Source organism: Passer domesticus, chromosome 5 (assembly GCF_036417665.1).
Source record: "Passer domesticus isolate bPasDom1 chromosome 5, bPasDom1.hap1, whole genome shotgun sequence".
Lineage (NCBI taxonomy): Eukaryota > Metazoa > Chordata > Aves > Passeriformes > Passeridae > Passer > Passer domesticus.
The window spans coordinates 75,685,814-75,703,089 of record NC_087478.1 but is presented as its reverse complement, the minus strand read 5'-3'; the positions used below and the strand labels follow the sequence as shown (position 1 = coordinate 75,703,089).

The following is a 17,276-nucleotide window of genomic DNA, read 5'->3' as shown; positions in this document are numbered from 1 at the left end:
AATACTTTGAAAAAAAAGGACAACGTGGGTACACATTCAGTGATGCCTCTGGTCACATCTACCTGCCAGGCCCGTGGAGATGGCTCTGGACAAGCAGACTGACTGCCCCATGATCCTTCTTCCCCCTTTGAATGCCAGCCTAGGCCTTTGATCTTAGTGTTAAAAATTTCCCACTGGAAATGCTCCCTTGGGGAAATGCTGACTAAACAAAATTAAAGAATGATATAAGAATTTGTCAACTCCACCACAAGGTAACTGCAAAATTGCATAAATGCTGCATTTCAATTAAATCAGAGAATGAATTTTGCCATTTCAATAAGATACAGTAAAGCCAGAGCGAGGAGGGTGAAACTGAGAGTTCTTCCCCAGCCAAAATGAAAAACTGCTATTCCTGTGGAATGGAAATTCCATGATGATCCACTCTGCCTTTAGTAGGTATTTTTGCATCTTTTCCAAAGTTAAAAATCCATGAGAAATTCACCACTTGTGGGTTTTGATTTATGGCGGCGGAGGGGGGTTATGGATATAGAAATGAGGTGTCACCCAGCACATGCATGCCCTGTTGTTCTGTCTATTAAGCAGAAGAAAGAACAAAAGGTAATTGCAGTCTGACCACTCCCAGTGTAGGAGCAGGAGTGCTCAGACCTGCAGCTTTAATTTGTGTTCCTCTGGATGCTGAGCAACAAAGCTGGAGCATCAACTGGAACTAGAGAGTCCCTGAGATTCATGCAGGTTTTCAGCTAAGGTGTTTTTTCAGGCAAAAAAGTATTTCTACTCTTTAAAATTAAAAAAATATATAAAATTTAAATTGTGGTGTCTTTAAATTAGGACTTTCCAAGAGATGTGATAATCTTAAAAAAGTATTGTGTTTGATAGAGGTACGAGATTCTCTTTACAGTGGCTTATGACCTTTATGTTATGGCTTCAAAAGCTAATGAAAAGCACAGATTAAAGTATCAGTACGTTTGGTTTTTTTTAATCACACACTTTTCAATATTGAAAAGTAAAAGTGCTATTTTCTTTGAAAGGTCATGGAGCTTTTCTCTCTCTGACTTCATCCACTTTCCACACAAAGTAGGATGGATATTCTGAAAATATTGCAGTAAAATACAAAGAAAAGCATTTTGCCTTAATAGATGATGTGTCAAATTCAGAAACATGGACTCTTTGATGATACTAAAATGCTGTGCCCCATTCTTGCTCCATTCCCTCCACCTGGCTTTGCCCAGTTCCCTGGGACAAACCAGGTGCCCAGGTTTCCTGCAAGACCTTCCCACCTGGTAACACATTTCCACTGACCCTTCCAGGAAAATCTAGCTCTGAGCACATCTATGGTTGACTCCTAAGAAAGAGACACGCACAAGGCACTCAAAATTCTATTTGATGCTTGGCACATGCACAAGACACACAGTCCTGGTCTTGTAGCTGCCTGATGGTCACCAAGTTACTGAGGCTATGCTACCGACTTACTAGCAAAACTTACACAAAAAATATTTGCATGCTATATAAATACTTTTTTTAAAATTAATAAATTTATAAAAACTGTGCAAACACTTCCTGATATCATTTTTTTTAAGCTGCTGGGCTTCCACAGTTTCCACTAACTATTCTCAAGCTGAGCAGCAAAAACCTTACGACTTTCAAAACAAAGGAAAGCAAGAATTGGCCACAGCCTCTAAACATATAATTTTCAGTTAAGTTGCTTCCTTCATACATGTCCCTGTTGTCTCATAATTATGTTAAAGAGTATATTTTTTTGATTCCCATTGTTTTTTGGAGCAGGCCTTGGTAAAAGTATTTTAATACAGTGGGTCGGTTTATTCACCCAGAAAATCAGCACAATTATACCTGCTTCAGGAGGTACTGTGAGGGTGTTGTGTCATTGAAATTATAATTATTGTGTGCTTGTGAAATGTATTCTAACAATTAAACTGCAATTATTGGGGGTGGAAGGGGTCTTGGTTTTTCTATTACTTCCAGAAACTTCCCCCTCTCTGGCCTGAACTTACCAGCATATTCCCTCAAACTTATTTAGCCTACTTTTAAATTGTTACACTGCCAAAAGAAATGCTGAATCATGAAACTGAGGTTTTGGAAAGCTTTATTTTTATTAAAGAAATGCACCCAACAGCATTTCAAGCTTCCTCTCCTCTATTTCTTGTGGTGTCCCTCAGTTTGTGCATCCATCACACATTTGGGAGGGTTGTGATGTGCTCCTGCCCCTTGGCAGGTTGAAGGCTACACTATTTTTTCTCAAAGATGAAGATTGTTTCAATTTACAGCTGTCAAAAAGCAGATCCTCCATGCCACATTTTGGCATCTTCTTTCATCTAATCTTTCTTTGTGGTGCAAATTGCCTTGATTCTTATCACCAGAAACTCCTGAGTGTGGCATTTTGTTAAGATTTCTGATGCAGTTTACAGTAATAGCAACCATCCTGCACCACAACAGTCTCCACATGGCTCAGAGTGCTCTGCTGGGTCATCCACACGGGCTATTCAATTAAACACCATTCACATGGCTTATCCAGATAAACAGTGAGTGGAATAATGGCACATTTCCTAAGGAATTGGCACTAGTGTCTGGCATATGGAGAGCTTTGATATTTCTTCATGCCTGTGCCATTAATCCAAGGGAAAGAAACACCAGCACTGAAATTGAGCAATATCTATAAAAAGAGTTATGCCCAAATTCAAAAAACAACAACAAACAAACCCCCCACTACCACCAAAAAAATCCCCAATCCCACAGGAAAAATCCAAACAACCCAACAACAACAAACAAACAAAATGCCCACACACAAACAAACAAACAAAAAAAAAAAACATCGGATCTGAGCTTGGATAGGACCTTGCAGTTTAAACTCCCATCAAATTGAACCTGATGAACAAGATTTTGGAAGGCTTGGTTTCCACATAAGAATTCTTATCATCAGGTTTTTTATCATTTGAAAAAATAACTAGTACTGGGTCACAGTAAGCAGAAAATCATGGTGGTGGGAGACAAGTTTCAGCTCATTTTCTGAAATAATGCTTGCTACTTATGCAAAGAAAGATGAATCCTGTCACAAAAAGAGACATTTCTCCTTCCAAATGTATTTCCTGTTACAGTTGTATCTCCTTTGTAGGACCTAAGCAACTCCAGCTTCCCTTTTCACAAAGTGAAATGAAAATTATTAGATATTCTAAGCGAGTCATAAAAGTAAAAGTCTTTGAAATGCCTCAGAAATTAAGCACTAAGTCCACTTGACTTTTAAGAACTGTTTGTTGGAAAAGAAATGTACTCCTCATTCCTGGTTGGCTTGCTTGAGTCTCCATTTTATATTTGCAAAAGCAAGCATTCACTTAACCTGAGCATGAGTCATTTCATTGATTTCAAATGTTATCATGTCCTTGCAACTTCTGATTAATTTTACATATAAGAAGGTCATCATGTGAACTGCAGTTTACAGAGTCTTTGCATGAGTGGAAAATATAAAAAGTAAATCCAACTGTACAAGCACATGAGAAGAAAAAAAAAATTAAATTTTAGTTTTGTGAAAAGAATCTAAATTTTGATAAAATTATGAAACAGAACTGTCTACTTATAGATGATTGGTCAACAGTAACTGACCAGTCTTTGGAGTTCTCCCCAAGCTCCTGCACAGGCACAAATGTGTACTGAGATTTATCCTGGGAGCTTAATATACCATTCTGACAAATACATGACAAAAGATGTAAAATAAGAGCTTAAACCAACAACACATTGCATACAGATGAAACACGTAAGTTGATTTTAACCTTTTGATTAAAAAAACTAAAAAGTTGCTTTAAAAATTCTCTGCCAATCTGTGATCCCTGGGCAAATTACATTTTATTGGAGCCCAGGACTGGTGTCAAGAATTTCTTCTCCTCCAGCACCCTCCCTGACTTGCATTCCTGGCTGCACAAAAGCACAGCATGCACTTCTCACCAATCCAGCCCTGCTGCAAGCCCTTGGATAGGCAACTGTAGGATCACTGTGATCCCACCCCAGCTCTGCTTTTTGATATTCACCTGAAACTGCTGCTGGGCAGGGGGTTTGTTTTCAGCAAGGAATGAAGGGATTTAGCCACATGAGCCCCATTAACAGCAGAGGAGTTGTGCAGCTTTTTGGCACACTGTACCGAAAGCTTACTCCACCATCTCTGACAAAAAAAAAAAAAAAATCCACATAGTAGGTTCTTTGTTAGCAGGAGCCACCGAGGTATTTTGTGGTGACATTGCGACACATCTGAAACCGTACACCGCTACCAAATGGTTGAGTTAATTAAGAATTCCTAAGTAAATATTTTGAGTCGGTATCAGTTGCAGAAATTGGCAGGAGTGTCCTGGGCTCTGAGTGCCATATGCATGTGTTTAGGCTTTCAGTTTTGTTTTGCACCCTGGCTTTGGGCAATGGATGTTCGGCACGCGTGTGATCGGAGCGGAGATCCAGCGAGGCTGCGTGGTCCAGCCCTGTGCTGCTCTCCCCTCTGCTGGGGCTCCCCACCTGGGGGCTGCACACACACCTGTTCACTCCCACCAAGTGAAAAGCAGAGATTTCTTTGAGGGGCTCACCCAAAAAAGTGCCTGATATCCCCTGCAGTGTTCTTGCTGGTACAGCCAGGAATGAGCGCGGTGGGATGGGTGAGTTGAGGGATGACACACACAAGGGCAGAGCCTGTCTTGGGGCAAATGCCTGCTTGAGAGAGGAGTGGGGGCATGCCCCCCATCCCTCTGTGCCATAGGGATCAGGGAACACCAGCAAACCCTTGGATCACAGCCTCCCCCACCTGCCTGGCTGTGAAGCCAGCAGTGAATTGTCAGGCTTCAGCAGAAGGAGGGGGGACATTGCCTGAGATGCCATTCACAGATCAGCAGCCAGCACCAGCCTTTTGCAAATGCCTGCTGCCACTCAGCAAGAGAAATCTGATTTTGACACCTATATTATTTGCTGTATGACTGGTCTACTGCAATAATTTTAATAATCTTTCAGTGAGGCGACACTTGATACGTAACAGCGGGAATCTTGAAGTCTGTTACATCTACAGTTTACCTGCATTCAATTTTTTTACACCAACAAAAGGCTCATGGAGAATAAAAATACCTCACAGGCCTCATGTGTCTTATTGTAAAGGCCACACAAGCAAATTTACATTTCCATTTTCATTGGACATTCACTGTCCTCCAGAATTCTTATGGCAAACTACTGTATAATAAGATTTTCTTTCCTCTCAAAATCACTCAGTCTCAAATCTCTTTACTCTGGGGGCATCTTGTTATACGGTGGAAAACACATTCTGTGAATATAATAATTTATAAAAATATAATTGGGTGTTAAAATATCTGAAGTGTGGCAAATAATGATTCCAAAGGAATTTGTGTTTCAATAAGTGTTTGGTTTGCTAAACCAGAGAAAACTGATAGGTCAGTGTTTGAAAGCTGCAGGAAGGTAGCAATTCTAGCATTCTCCTGGGCAATTCATGGAAGGCTGGAATATTCCTGCTTTGGTCTTGTCAGTGATGAAGGTGGTGACATACATGGTGCAATTGAACTTATCTGAATAGGCTTAATGAAAAATGGTGTTGATATAAAATTATTTGATTCCTTTTACAAACAGAGCTTTATCAGATTTAGAAATCAAACTAAACACTTCTGTTTCACACAGTTTTTTCCTTTTGTCTCTATAAACAGCATCAGCAGGACCTACCAGTCCAGTTCTGCAAACATGCACATGCCTTACCTTGCAGAGCACCAAGCAGCTTCCACCCTCAGTAACAACAAAGTCCATTCCTCAGTGCCAAGATGCCCCTTTAAGCACTCACAGCTGGCGTTGAGTCTAGCACTGTAATTTGCCTTCCACCCCATTTCTGGCTCCCTTTAGTACTAGAAAGAGCCACACTGATATCTGACAGGGAGGCACAGAGCTGTTTGCTGAACAGCAGCCCACCACTGTGAAAAGCAAAATTACCCTGCAGAATAACTGGGGTGGGATGTTGCAGTTCTCCTGGCATGCAATGCAGCTTTGAGATAACAAAGTGGATGGAAGAGATAACCCCCAGATTTTCTGTGTCTGTGCAGAAACAGTTCAGTATCATAGAAAAAAGAAAATTTCACACTTCTATATGTGAAGTCCAGGGTTCTGTCATGTTTTTCATATAGTAAATAAGAACAAATAACCATTCTTCAATCACACACAACGTATATATAGATATGGGCATTTTCCCAGCTTTATCAATTCCAAGCCTTAATTAAACTTAAGTGAAGTGCATATTTTGTCTCTGACCAAAGTTTAGCAGTCTGTCCTGTTTGGGGAATAGGTTAAGGGGAAGAAAGATACAGGTAGTTTTCAGGCAAAGTCCAAGACCATGCTTAATTTGTGAGATCTGATGAAAGCCTGCCACAGTCCTAGCACAGATGTTCTACACAGAAGCAGCTATCGGATGGTTAGCTCATTCTAAAATGGCAAGTATGCCTTGTGACTTTAAAATCTTTAAGGTGGATTGTTACTAGCATCTATCTTAAAATACATGCTTTGTGATATTTTTCATTAAACATTTTTGAAATATCTTAAATGTTTTGCTTTTTTTGCACAGGGCTTTCATGGATGTGATACAAAAATTGAAAGAGGAAAGCATGCAATAACGGGTCTACAGGAGAGGAAGACTCTTCCTTCTCAAAATGAAGCCAGCTGGCTTTGCTGCTGTCGTGGTTCAGCTAGGAGCTCATCAGGATCTGAGCAATAAATTCTGAAAGTCTACTGAGCCATTATGTTGGAGAATTTAGTATATTGTGGCACCCTTGGCATCACCCAAGTGGGACCAGGCAGATCACTGGTGACAATAGACACAGTTTGGTTGTGAAGCCTTGAGCCCCTGTTATTTTTCCTCCTCATTTACCCACCTTCACCTTTCCCTCAAACTACAGTAGTTGGGGGACACTCATTAACATTTGTGAGAACACATTTGTGTTGTTCTCAAGATGTGGGAAAAACTGGAAAAGAAACATAGAGTCCCAGAAGCAGAAACCGTGGATCTCTCCAAGTTTAGCATGAATGGGTAAGAATGAGGAAAACTGTGGGGTTTTAATTTTATTTATTTATTTTTTTAATATTTAATGTAAGAGGTTATTCCTTCACAGGAGAGCTGCAATATCCCAGCAGACATGGGTGGTGTGTCTGCATGGGGCTGGGTGCTGGTCAGAGGTTCTTCTGTCAGAGACATGGGTTGAATGCACAGCTGCTCTCCACCTCCAGCACCAAGGACAGGAGGGAGGATGCACCTTCCACATCACCTCGGAAAGAAACAGATCCTGCTCCTCAGAATCATGGAAGAGTTTGGGTTGGAAGGGACCTTAAAGCCCATCCAGTCCCAAACCCTGCCAGGGGCAGGGACACCTTCCACTGTCCCAGGCTGCTGCAAGCCCTGTCCAGCCTTGCCTTAGGCACTTCCAGGAATGGGGCAGCCCCAGCTTCTCTGGGCACCCTGTGCCAGGTCCTCCCTTTCCATTGGAGCAGGCTGCTCAGATTGGCACAGGCTGATTGCCTGGGTATACATTCTGCTCCCAGGACAGGCTTGGCAGCCAGGAGGTTGTGTTAGGACTGGACAGACAACTTTAAATGACCTCCCTGGGCTGGCTGCAACCTCAAACAAAAAAAGTGCCCCTGCAGTCCCTTTCAGCTCAGCTAAGATCTTGCAAAGCCTTGATGTGGGAAGGAGAATACTTCTAGGCCCACCTTACTAAATACAAGAGATCTATCACAGATTTCAAGGTGCTAGATGTATGGCTGACACCCTTTCTGTTTTTCTGTCACATAGTTCTATTTGCTTCCATGGAAAATTTGTTGTTAACTGCAAGTTAACCCAAGTCAATGTAGCAGAACATGTCCCTGCACAAAGACCTCATGCTAAACACCAGATCCCAAAATAAATTAAGAAGGTAGAGGTGTTATACTAAGGAAATTGTCTAAGAAGTGCAGAGTGCAGAAATGCTACACTTGCTAGTTTTTCTATACTTTTAATTAGTAGTTGTTGAAAAGAAAAAGAAAAAAAAAACTCAACCTATTTTTAAGCAAATACCAAATGGCACTTAGAAATAATTTTTTTAATAGTCTCTTAGTGTGATAACTAATTTTGTCTCTCATTTTCTGAGTCTGTTCCCTGATGAAAAAATTATTTGCAGCCTTTTTTGTACCACCACACCAGCTGTAAGCAAAACTGCTCGGCACTTCCATGGAGCAGTCTGCATTCCCTGAACCCAGAAAAACTCCCCACTGGCTATTGGTGATCATGCAAAGAGAAATTCTGATCCATCAGATAGATAATTTATTGTTAGCTCCTTACAGGAATTACCCTACTGAAGTTATGAGACAGTTTGTCTATTTGAGATTATACATGTTGGTTAATTACGGAAATAGTGTTTGATCACTAGTCTGATCAGACCTTCAAACCTGTACCTAAAAGTTGGATATCACTATAAAATAGCTTCAGTCTGGGAAGGTCTCAAGTGTGGAGAAAAAGGGGGGAACCCCTCAGAAACTGCAGAATATGAAAGTTTATTTCCTAAGCAGATTTCCAAGCATTTAAAACATTATTGTATGCTGCACGTGAGCTTTCTGTGAACAACAACTCTCTGTTTGATAATCTGAACTGTCAACACTGGCACAAAATAATGTGACACCAAACAGGGCTATCTATGAATGTCTAAGGTTTCTTTCAGCTACTTATTTCAAAATTTTAATTCTGAGTGATATAAGAGGCCTGGTAAACCACACAGTAACTTTTCTAGCTCCCTGGCTTGTTGAGTCTATTCCAGGTGTTCAGAAGGATTAGCAAAAGTCATTTTGAGTTGTTTTTCTAGAGGGAGTTTCTAAATTTGGTGTGCAGCCATAAAAATCTTGCATCTGTGTTATTATCCCAGTGGCCCGTGCTGGGTGTGTCCTTGGTGTTTTGCAAATCGCTGTAAGCTTGTGAAGGCAGCTGGATGGAATACTTCTCCTCCTAAAATCCTCTTTCAAAAGATCCCACACACACTGTCAGTCACACACACAGAGGCATTTACCTGCCTTTCTGTAAGGTGGCATATTGACCCCAATTTAGCTGCTTCTTGCCTTCAAACTGAAGATGCTGCTGACTATGGGCATCTTGAATTCCTTTTTCCTCCTCTCTCTGAATTTGATAATTTGAAAAAGTCCCTTTATGACCATGTAATCCAAAGAATAAGGAGGTTTAAAGAGGTGAGTGGTAAGGACTGTCTGGGATTCAGAGATGAGCCTGCAGAGGTGGTACTAAAACAGCTCTACCCAGGCGAGATGTATGCAATCTATAGGGGCTATAGGCAGCTGATGGCACACACTGTGTCAGCCAGTGAGCACCCAGAGCAGGTTAAGCCTGGCTCAACATCCACATCTAAGCCATAGTCCAGTCTTCATCATCAGTCAGCCCCGCACTCTCACAGAAATCTCCTTTCACTGCTAACAAATACTTACTCCCATTTTTCTCCCTGATGCTACCATTCTTTTGCCACTGATCTTTTTACCCCTAGGTGGAACAGAAATTGATAGAGAAGCAACTTTCTGTCTGAATTACATTTATCTTTTCCACAGAAGAAAAACTTAAGCTAACAGCAGCATGACAGACTATTAGGAAGCTCAGAAATTATCAAAGTTTCCTAAAACTCTATGACTTAAATAGCTTTTAAGCACTATGGCATGCTCAGAAGATGAGTTTGTTTTGGGAGAGTACGAGACCATGAATGCTGGGACTGAATAAGCTGCATTCCCCCAAGAGAGTTTGGTGAGAGAGCAACGTGGTGAGCACTCTGTCTGAGTGGTGATGGGAAGGCACAGGTTCCACAGAAGGGAGCAAACTGGACAGTAAGTGACCTTGAGGAGACAGTAGTGCATTCACCTTCCCTGGGCAGGATCAGCTGCACCTTTCCCACTCCTGACAGGCACTTCAAACCGTTTATAAATCATCCTACCTAAATGCTCCCTAAAAGGGTGGTTGGGCACTGAACAGGCTCCCCAGGGAATGGTCATGGCTCCAAGGCTGACAGAACTCAACAAGCATTTGAGCAACACTCAGGCACAGGGTAAGATTCTTGAGCTTCTCCCGTGCAGGGCCAGGAGTTGGACTTGATGACCCCTGTGGGTGCTTTCCAACTCAGAATATTCCAATGTTTCTATTCTATGAAACTTCTGCAACTAAAGCTCAGGGCTTCTTCTCTGATACCCAATGGGAACAGAATATTTGTCCCCAGAAGCCTTGCACTGCCCTCTAAGTTGTTCATAAGCCTTCTGCACAACAAAACAGCCCTCATGCAAATTTTCCTCCTCTGATCATTTCTATCCTCCTTTTCAATGTTCTCTCCCACTGGTCCAAGCTTTTTTGCACGAGAAGATAAACTACACATCATGACTGGAATTACAGTCCCCTCTTCTCCTTTCAGGGATACTAAAACAAGATAACTGCTTTTGCCATTCCACATCTTTAGCTCCACTTAAAACAGAGTTGAGACTTAAAGTGTCTCTTCAGTCCTCATTGTACAGTGAATTACCATTGCTTCTGACTTTTCAGTTCATGCATGGAGTGCATTGCAGCTGTGTAAAACAGACCCAAAAGTGTTTTGACTCCTTGTGTCTCACCCCCTCATTAGTGGAACAGTAGCAGTTCAGCAATTAGTGTCCAGTTAGGAGAACTCCTTTGATTTGAAGCACCTGACTTTGAGAACATGGGGCAGATGGAGAGGAAGAATGGTTAAAAGTACAGAAAAACAATTTGTTTAGATTGTGCTTAATATTTACATTAGAGGTTTTACTGTCTGAGACAGGTCAAGTAAAAGTGTCTTCACTAAGCACCTAAAATACACAAAGCTTGTGTTTTAAAAGCATCTATTTTAGGAGTCTTAAAAATATGGCATATATTGCCTCCCACTGATACACAGCCTGAATAAATCTATGCCAAGTTTTGGTGCAGTATTGAGTGGAATTACAGCATAAGAATCAATTTTCCCAACAAACAGTAGCCAAAGTAGGCTTGATGTGTTTTGGTTTCATTGCTCTTCAGGAGAATGAGAATTGCTCCAACTGGAGATCTGTGAACTAAGATGAGGTGGCATCACCTCCAGCCTTACCAAGTCATTCTCTTGTGTCTCCAAACAAAGCCAGAGAAGTTTTTCTTGTAAGGAGCTACATGTGTTGGTGAAAAAGTATCTTTCAGTTGCAGGCTTAAATAGTGTCACCCTTTGTTTAATTTCTAGGCCAGTCTGTACATTCAAGGGACCCTAGGAGTTAAGATTTACAGTTTAAATCATTCAGTGCTTCTGATTTTTCTGTAATTAATGGATTTTCAATAGAGTGTGGATGATATAAAAATTTCTATCCAGTAACACTTCTAGAATTAAGCCAGTGTTTTCATCCAACTTCTGAGCATTTCATCCCTAGTAAAAATCAAAGTGCCTGATTTTATTGGATTACCATTGCATTATGCCATTACCATGAATCATTGAACTCTGGTTTCTCTACCTCACACATAAAACATTTGTGCCATATCCTCAAGTTTTCCTAGCACAGCCTACATGATCCAGGATGAAAGTTTACTGCCATGGCAGAACAAACATGCAGCATGGGAAAGACATTACTATAAAATAAAACTGAGTGGAAGCTGAAAGCCCAGAGTAACTTTGAGAGCTCGGTTTTGGTTTCTTTGGATCTTTAATCCCCAGAATGGCTCCATTTTTTTTTTGTCCAAATTGTTCACCCAGGTCTAATGACCATTGAACAGTCTGGCAGGCACTACACATGGGATAGGATTAGGAGGTCATGGGTTCAGTCTGTAAGTAGGACCACTCACCCCTCTCACAAATCTACTCAGTTGACAGACAATTCTTTGTGATGAGTTGGCCACCCATTTGGAGGGTAAACAGAATTCTCACTTATTTTGAAAATTTGACCATGAGACACAATCTACCTTTCTGTGTGGGGAAGCCCACCCCACAGCCAGGGGGAAAAAATCACAGTTCATGCTGTTCAAAATCCATCTTCCCTAAGGCTCTTCCTGGGCTGACCAGTGTTTTCCAAGCTGAGAGCTTTTATTCTATCTTCCAGTGTGTTCTAAAAAATACATACAGTATGTTAAAATCTTTATTTTAAAGGAAGACTAGTTGCACTACTGGAACAACATATGTATTTGTTCAGTTACTTCAATGAAGAGAATGTTTTGCATGCTTCCAGGAAAAAAAGAATTATAAATAATACCTTAATGCCATGTCTTAAAGTATACTTTAGAACTCTCCTAAGCATCTTGTTTGTTATGCTTCAAAACTTTCTGTCACCAGAAAGGAAAAAAAAAAAAATCAACAGCATTCCTTCTGTCTTACAGAAAGATGAGAGTAAGAAAATTGCCCCTTTGGGGATTTTTAGTTGGTGTAGGGAAAACTGTAACTTCATGAAGGATCTGATAACTAACCCATATGGTGCATGATCCTGATAATACAATCCAAACATCACAAACCAACTCCCAAAAGTTAACAAGAATCAGCGTCTTTGTTGTAGAACAAAACAATGAGATTTCATGCTAACTCAAAATCCATTTCCTCTGGAGATACCAAATGCCTAATTCACAAGGAATATAGAAGGTCACAGACGATGATGCATGTCCTACAGCTTATTGTTGCCTCCCACAGATGAAACAGAGGGCTTGATCTCTTGTGGTGTTAAAAATCCTCTGGCATTTTTTGGAATCAAAGAACTGATGGAAAATCAGATAATTAAAATTGCCTGCTTAGAATCGCAGTAAGTATTAACTATATGTTGCATTCTTCTGCTCTTTCTGTTCGAACATTTTTTCTTCATTTTCTCTGTATAGAAACCAGCCTAGCTTTTTTATTTTGGGGGGCAAAAAACCTGCTGATTACTCAAGTAAAAGGGCTTAAGTAAAGGGCTGATATTTTCCAGTTCAGATGCAAATGATTCAACCTAGAAGTTCAGACATGACATTTAACTCTATGGCCCAAGAGACAATACCATGAATGTAAAATTGAATACACGTGTCAGAGGCCTGCAACTGTTTTGGGATTCATTTGGGAACATAAATATTGTATAGTTATGACTTATCTATATGAAATGCATACAAAGTATAGGTGAATGTGGGTTTAACTCAAAAAGAAAAGATATAACATTATAAGTGTTTCTTAGGGTTCTCTCTAGCTGGAGAAGTCAAGTGATGCCAGGATAGATTTTGGCCATAACCTACCAAAGAAGAATTTTGGATGGCAAAAGGAACCTTATGAAATAGGCTCACTCAGGGCTTTCTAGAAATTATAATTAATGAATCCACCCTGCACAGAAGAGATTATCCTCCTTGTTTTACTAATAGCAGAAAATGTGATTCACAGATCTAGAGACTTCAAAAGGGAAACTTGACTTTATAAGGATTTTTATACTGTGGACTATTTTTGAATCATAACTGTCATGGTAAGTTCCCCATCCAGTTTGGTTATTTTGCTCAAAACCACCATTGTGCTATTTCAGTGAAAGACAAACATTGACATTTCTAGGTGAAGGGATCTCAGTTCTGCCAAATATTCAGCAGCGTATCATCATGTACATTCAAAATACATCACTGCATGAAACTCTAACACAGTGAAAAGTTCATAATTAATAAAAATGTTTCCCATGCCAAAAAATCATTCACTCAGAAGGAAAATGTAAACCCAAAAGAGAGACCAAATAGCTTGTAGTATAAGGTCCTAACAGATTGCAGCCAACTAAAGTCACTTTTACTGAATGAAGTCTGCAGCAAGGCTGAAATGGTAATAAATTCCAGGTATAAAACAGGACAGACCAGAGAGAACTGGAGAAAGAAGTCTCATAGAGAAAACCTTCTGCTCCCCAGCGTCAGTGTCACTTGGCCCATGCTGTGGTCCCAGCTGTGACAGCACCAGGAGGAGCTCTGCACAAGAAAGGGGAAGGCGACGCGGTGTGGCCTAGAGGAGCTGCTGGCCCATGCCAGGCACCACTGACTGCTCTGCCAGGGGCAGCCAAGCCAAGCTGGGCCTGGGAATGCCAACAGCTGCCCCGTGCCAGCATGCCAAGACTGATCCCAGAAAAGATGGGCGCTATGGCAGAGAGGACTGAGCTGCTTGACCTCAGATGACTCAGTGTGACAAATACAGGGCTTGCAGAGAAAAATAAAACTCTGCATAGCCAACATTAAAAAAGTGATAATTCAGTGTTTGCCTGATGGCTTTTTTTCCAGTTATAAAAAGCTCCTTGTTCAGCATTTACAAGATATAGCTGGTGTATTCTTTTTTATAGAACGAAAGGAGAGAAAAAAAACTCTGGCGTGCTTCTTCTGGTGAGTTTCTAGAAACTGATATTCTCCCTCCCTTATTTCCCTACCCACATGCAATGATTGCTACATTCGCTGCTGAACTGGAAACATTTTCTCTGAGGATGAAGAGAGAGTTCCTGTTCTACAACCAGTAAATCCTTGAATTCTATATAGAGACTATCAATGAGGCAATGACAGATAACAGCTGTGGTGTTCTGAGTTCTGGAAATTATCCCAAGGCTGAACAAACTCACATCATTCCAAACTACTAGTTTCATCATGATCTGAATCAAAAATGTGAAAACAAAAAGCTGTATTATCTTTGCCTATAATAACTTATCTCACTGGCCACCAATTCTTTGCATCTTCATGAGTTTCAAATTCTGCACAAAATACCAAAATTCCACCCACATTCCACATGCTTCACTAAATTTGGTGAACTCACACAGAAGTAAGCTAATACTTTCAAACTGCTGTTACTCCAAGCTAGAGGGGGTGGAATTAAATATCCCTGACACTGAAGCATGGTAAACTGGTGGGTAGCTTTTATTTTTGTCTTATTGACAGACTGTGTTCCTAGTGGCTGAGATCCTTGGGTTTGATTGCAAGCTGTTGACTCGCAAGCTTACAGCTGTCCTGGCCTGGATATAGTTATAAGGAAAGCTGTGTAGAAAGCTGCCAAATTGTAACCTGACACTGACTAAAAAGAAAACATGAAGAAATAGGTCCCTGGGAAGATCTTGTGAGTTACTGAAGCCAGGAATCAGAGCTGGACTCCAGCAACTTTTGTACGGCAACTTTATCAAGGAATTAAGTGGTGCTGCAGGAACTCTACTCCTATGCTGGCTACAATCTGTTAGTTTCCATCTTGGAATTGGCATTAGCTGATGGTGGGGTCCAAAACATTCCAAATCTTCCTCTGAGCATGGTGAGACACTGTACAGGCAAACAAAATAATCTGTGTGAAATAAAGAAAAGCCCAGAGTCTTAAAAAATCAGAGATTGAAATTCTCAGCCATAGTAGTAGATGAGAAGTGGCACTTTAAGATGTGAATACTGAAGCACAGAACTATGCAAAAAGCTGGGTTTTGGAATTTGAATGTGGCAGATAATCCAAAACATCCTCTGGTTCTCAAAGGTTTTAATGAATTTTAATGAAAAAGCTGGCAAAAAATATCTTAATTGGCTCCCTACCATCTTAACTTAATGACATCTTCCACATGCAATATCTTTGTCAACCAACCTCTTGCTCAGCTCCTTGGTGATTACTGAAACTTAAACAATCACCCATTCCTTTTTGGAGACAATTCCAACCACTATAGCACAATATAAAAGGAAGGGATTGAAAACCCACACAGGAGCTTGTAGAAAATTGCTAGTTAGAGTTTCTAGCAGATGTACATCTTTAGAGGATCAAGCCCAAGCAGTTTTCTGACATGGGATTGCTGGTTCTAGTTGTCTGCACCAGTATGTCCCACATTTCAGAGGTTTGCTGCTTCTAAATGGCATGGGAAGTGTCCATGGCACACACACTGAGGGCAGTATTTCACAACATTTACATTCCTGTTGTCTTTCCAAGTGAAAGACCTTAGGACTATAATGTCAAATCATGGGAATGATAGGCCAGTTCATCCCATAGGTTAGAATATGAAATGCAGATCTGGGATTGTCCTCTGGGGTCACAGACTCATAGAAAATCAGGCAACCTGACTCAGGTCTTACACTGCTCTGTTCATACCAAGAGCATCAGCTCACTTCCCATGTTTGCAAGCTAAGGCAGGTTGTGGGAAGGATGAATCCAGTAGGTACCGGATATTGAGAGCCTTCTGGTCCTGAAGAGCAGCCTAAACTTGCTCTCCTTGCTCCCCTATTCTTCCAGAAGTTCCACAGATGAGAAGTGGAGAGCCACTTTTCCAGTGGCTCCAACAGTGGATCAAAGTAACAAGATCTGGTCCTACTCTTGGCTCTGATGTGCTGTGTTGGTTTGAAGGAGCCACCTCCTCCTACTGTGCTGCTTTTCTGTTTCTTTGCAGTCTTACCTTCCTCAACAGAGTGTGAGCCAGGACAGTGACCTGCCCATATTTGCAATCTCTTCCATGCTACAGACTGAATGCTGGGCATTAATTTATTTGAAAAAAATTAATTAGGATATATATATATATATCAACTAACTCTCACATAGGTACCACCAGTGACAATCAGGTTGAGGGCAAAAAGGAGAGGCATTAAAAAATTAGAGTACTGTCAGTTTCAGGCTTCCCTCTGCCATCCAAGCTATCCTTTTCAAATTATTCCAAATTATCAATTTTGCTGTAGTTGCTGTTATTCATTTGCACAGAAGAAAGATGTTGGGTTGGAATCTGGTCTTACCTCTCCAGCTGCCCATAGATTTTGCCTAGCTGAGCTGGTACTGTTCCAAAGTAGTAATTCTAAAACAAACCATCCTCCTCTCTCCTGCCAAACACGTGTCAGTGCTTTCCAGCTCCAGAGAAGGTACATGAGAGTAGGCACAGCAAATCTTAGATATCTCCTTCAGGCTGATCAGGAGTACCATCTAAAGGACAATTTTCAAATTCAGCCATGTTAAACAGGCTAGGATACTAATAATAGTTTGTGGATCAAATATCTCCCACTAAGGATGAGGAGGACATCCTGACTGTATTAAATCTCAAATTCTTAACATAGATGAACCAAGTATAAACCCAGCATAAGTTTTGTGACTTTTTAGGTCTTGGCAATAACACACCACCTCTGCTCCACTGTCCCTGGGTCCTGCACTCTCCACAGGTCTGAGGGAACTGAGTTCCTACAGCACACTGAAGCCATCGTGCTGTGCCTTGGCTGGTGCAGCTGCAGGACCCCCATATCTGCACTGCCTCTGCCTCAGGAGCCAAGGGGCTGCACAATGCCATAGAACACTTTGCAGTATCACCCAAATCCTCTT

General features: G+C 41.0%; 1 protein-coding gene across 2 annotated transcripts in view; it reads right to left on the bottom strand.

Moving 5' to 3' along the window:
- Positions 1–17,276, bottom strand: part of WNT7B (Wnt family member 7B) — a 102,397-nt gene that overhangs the window by 42,950 nt on the left and 42,171 nt on the right. The gene's annotated exons all lie outside the window — the stretch shown is intronic.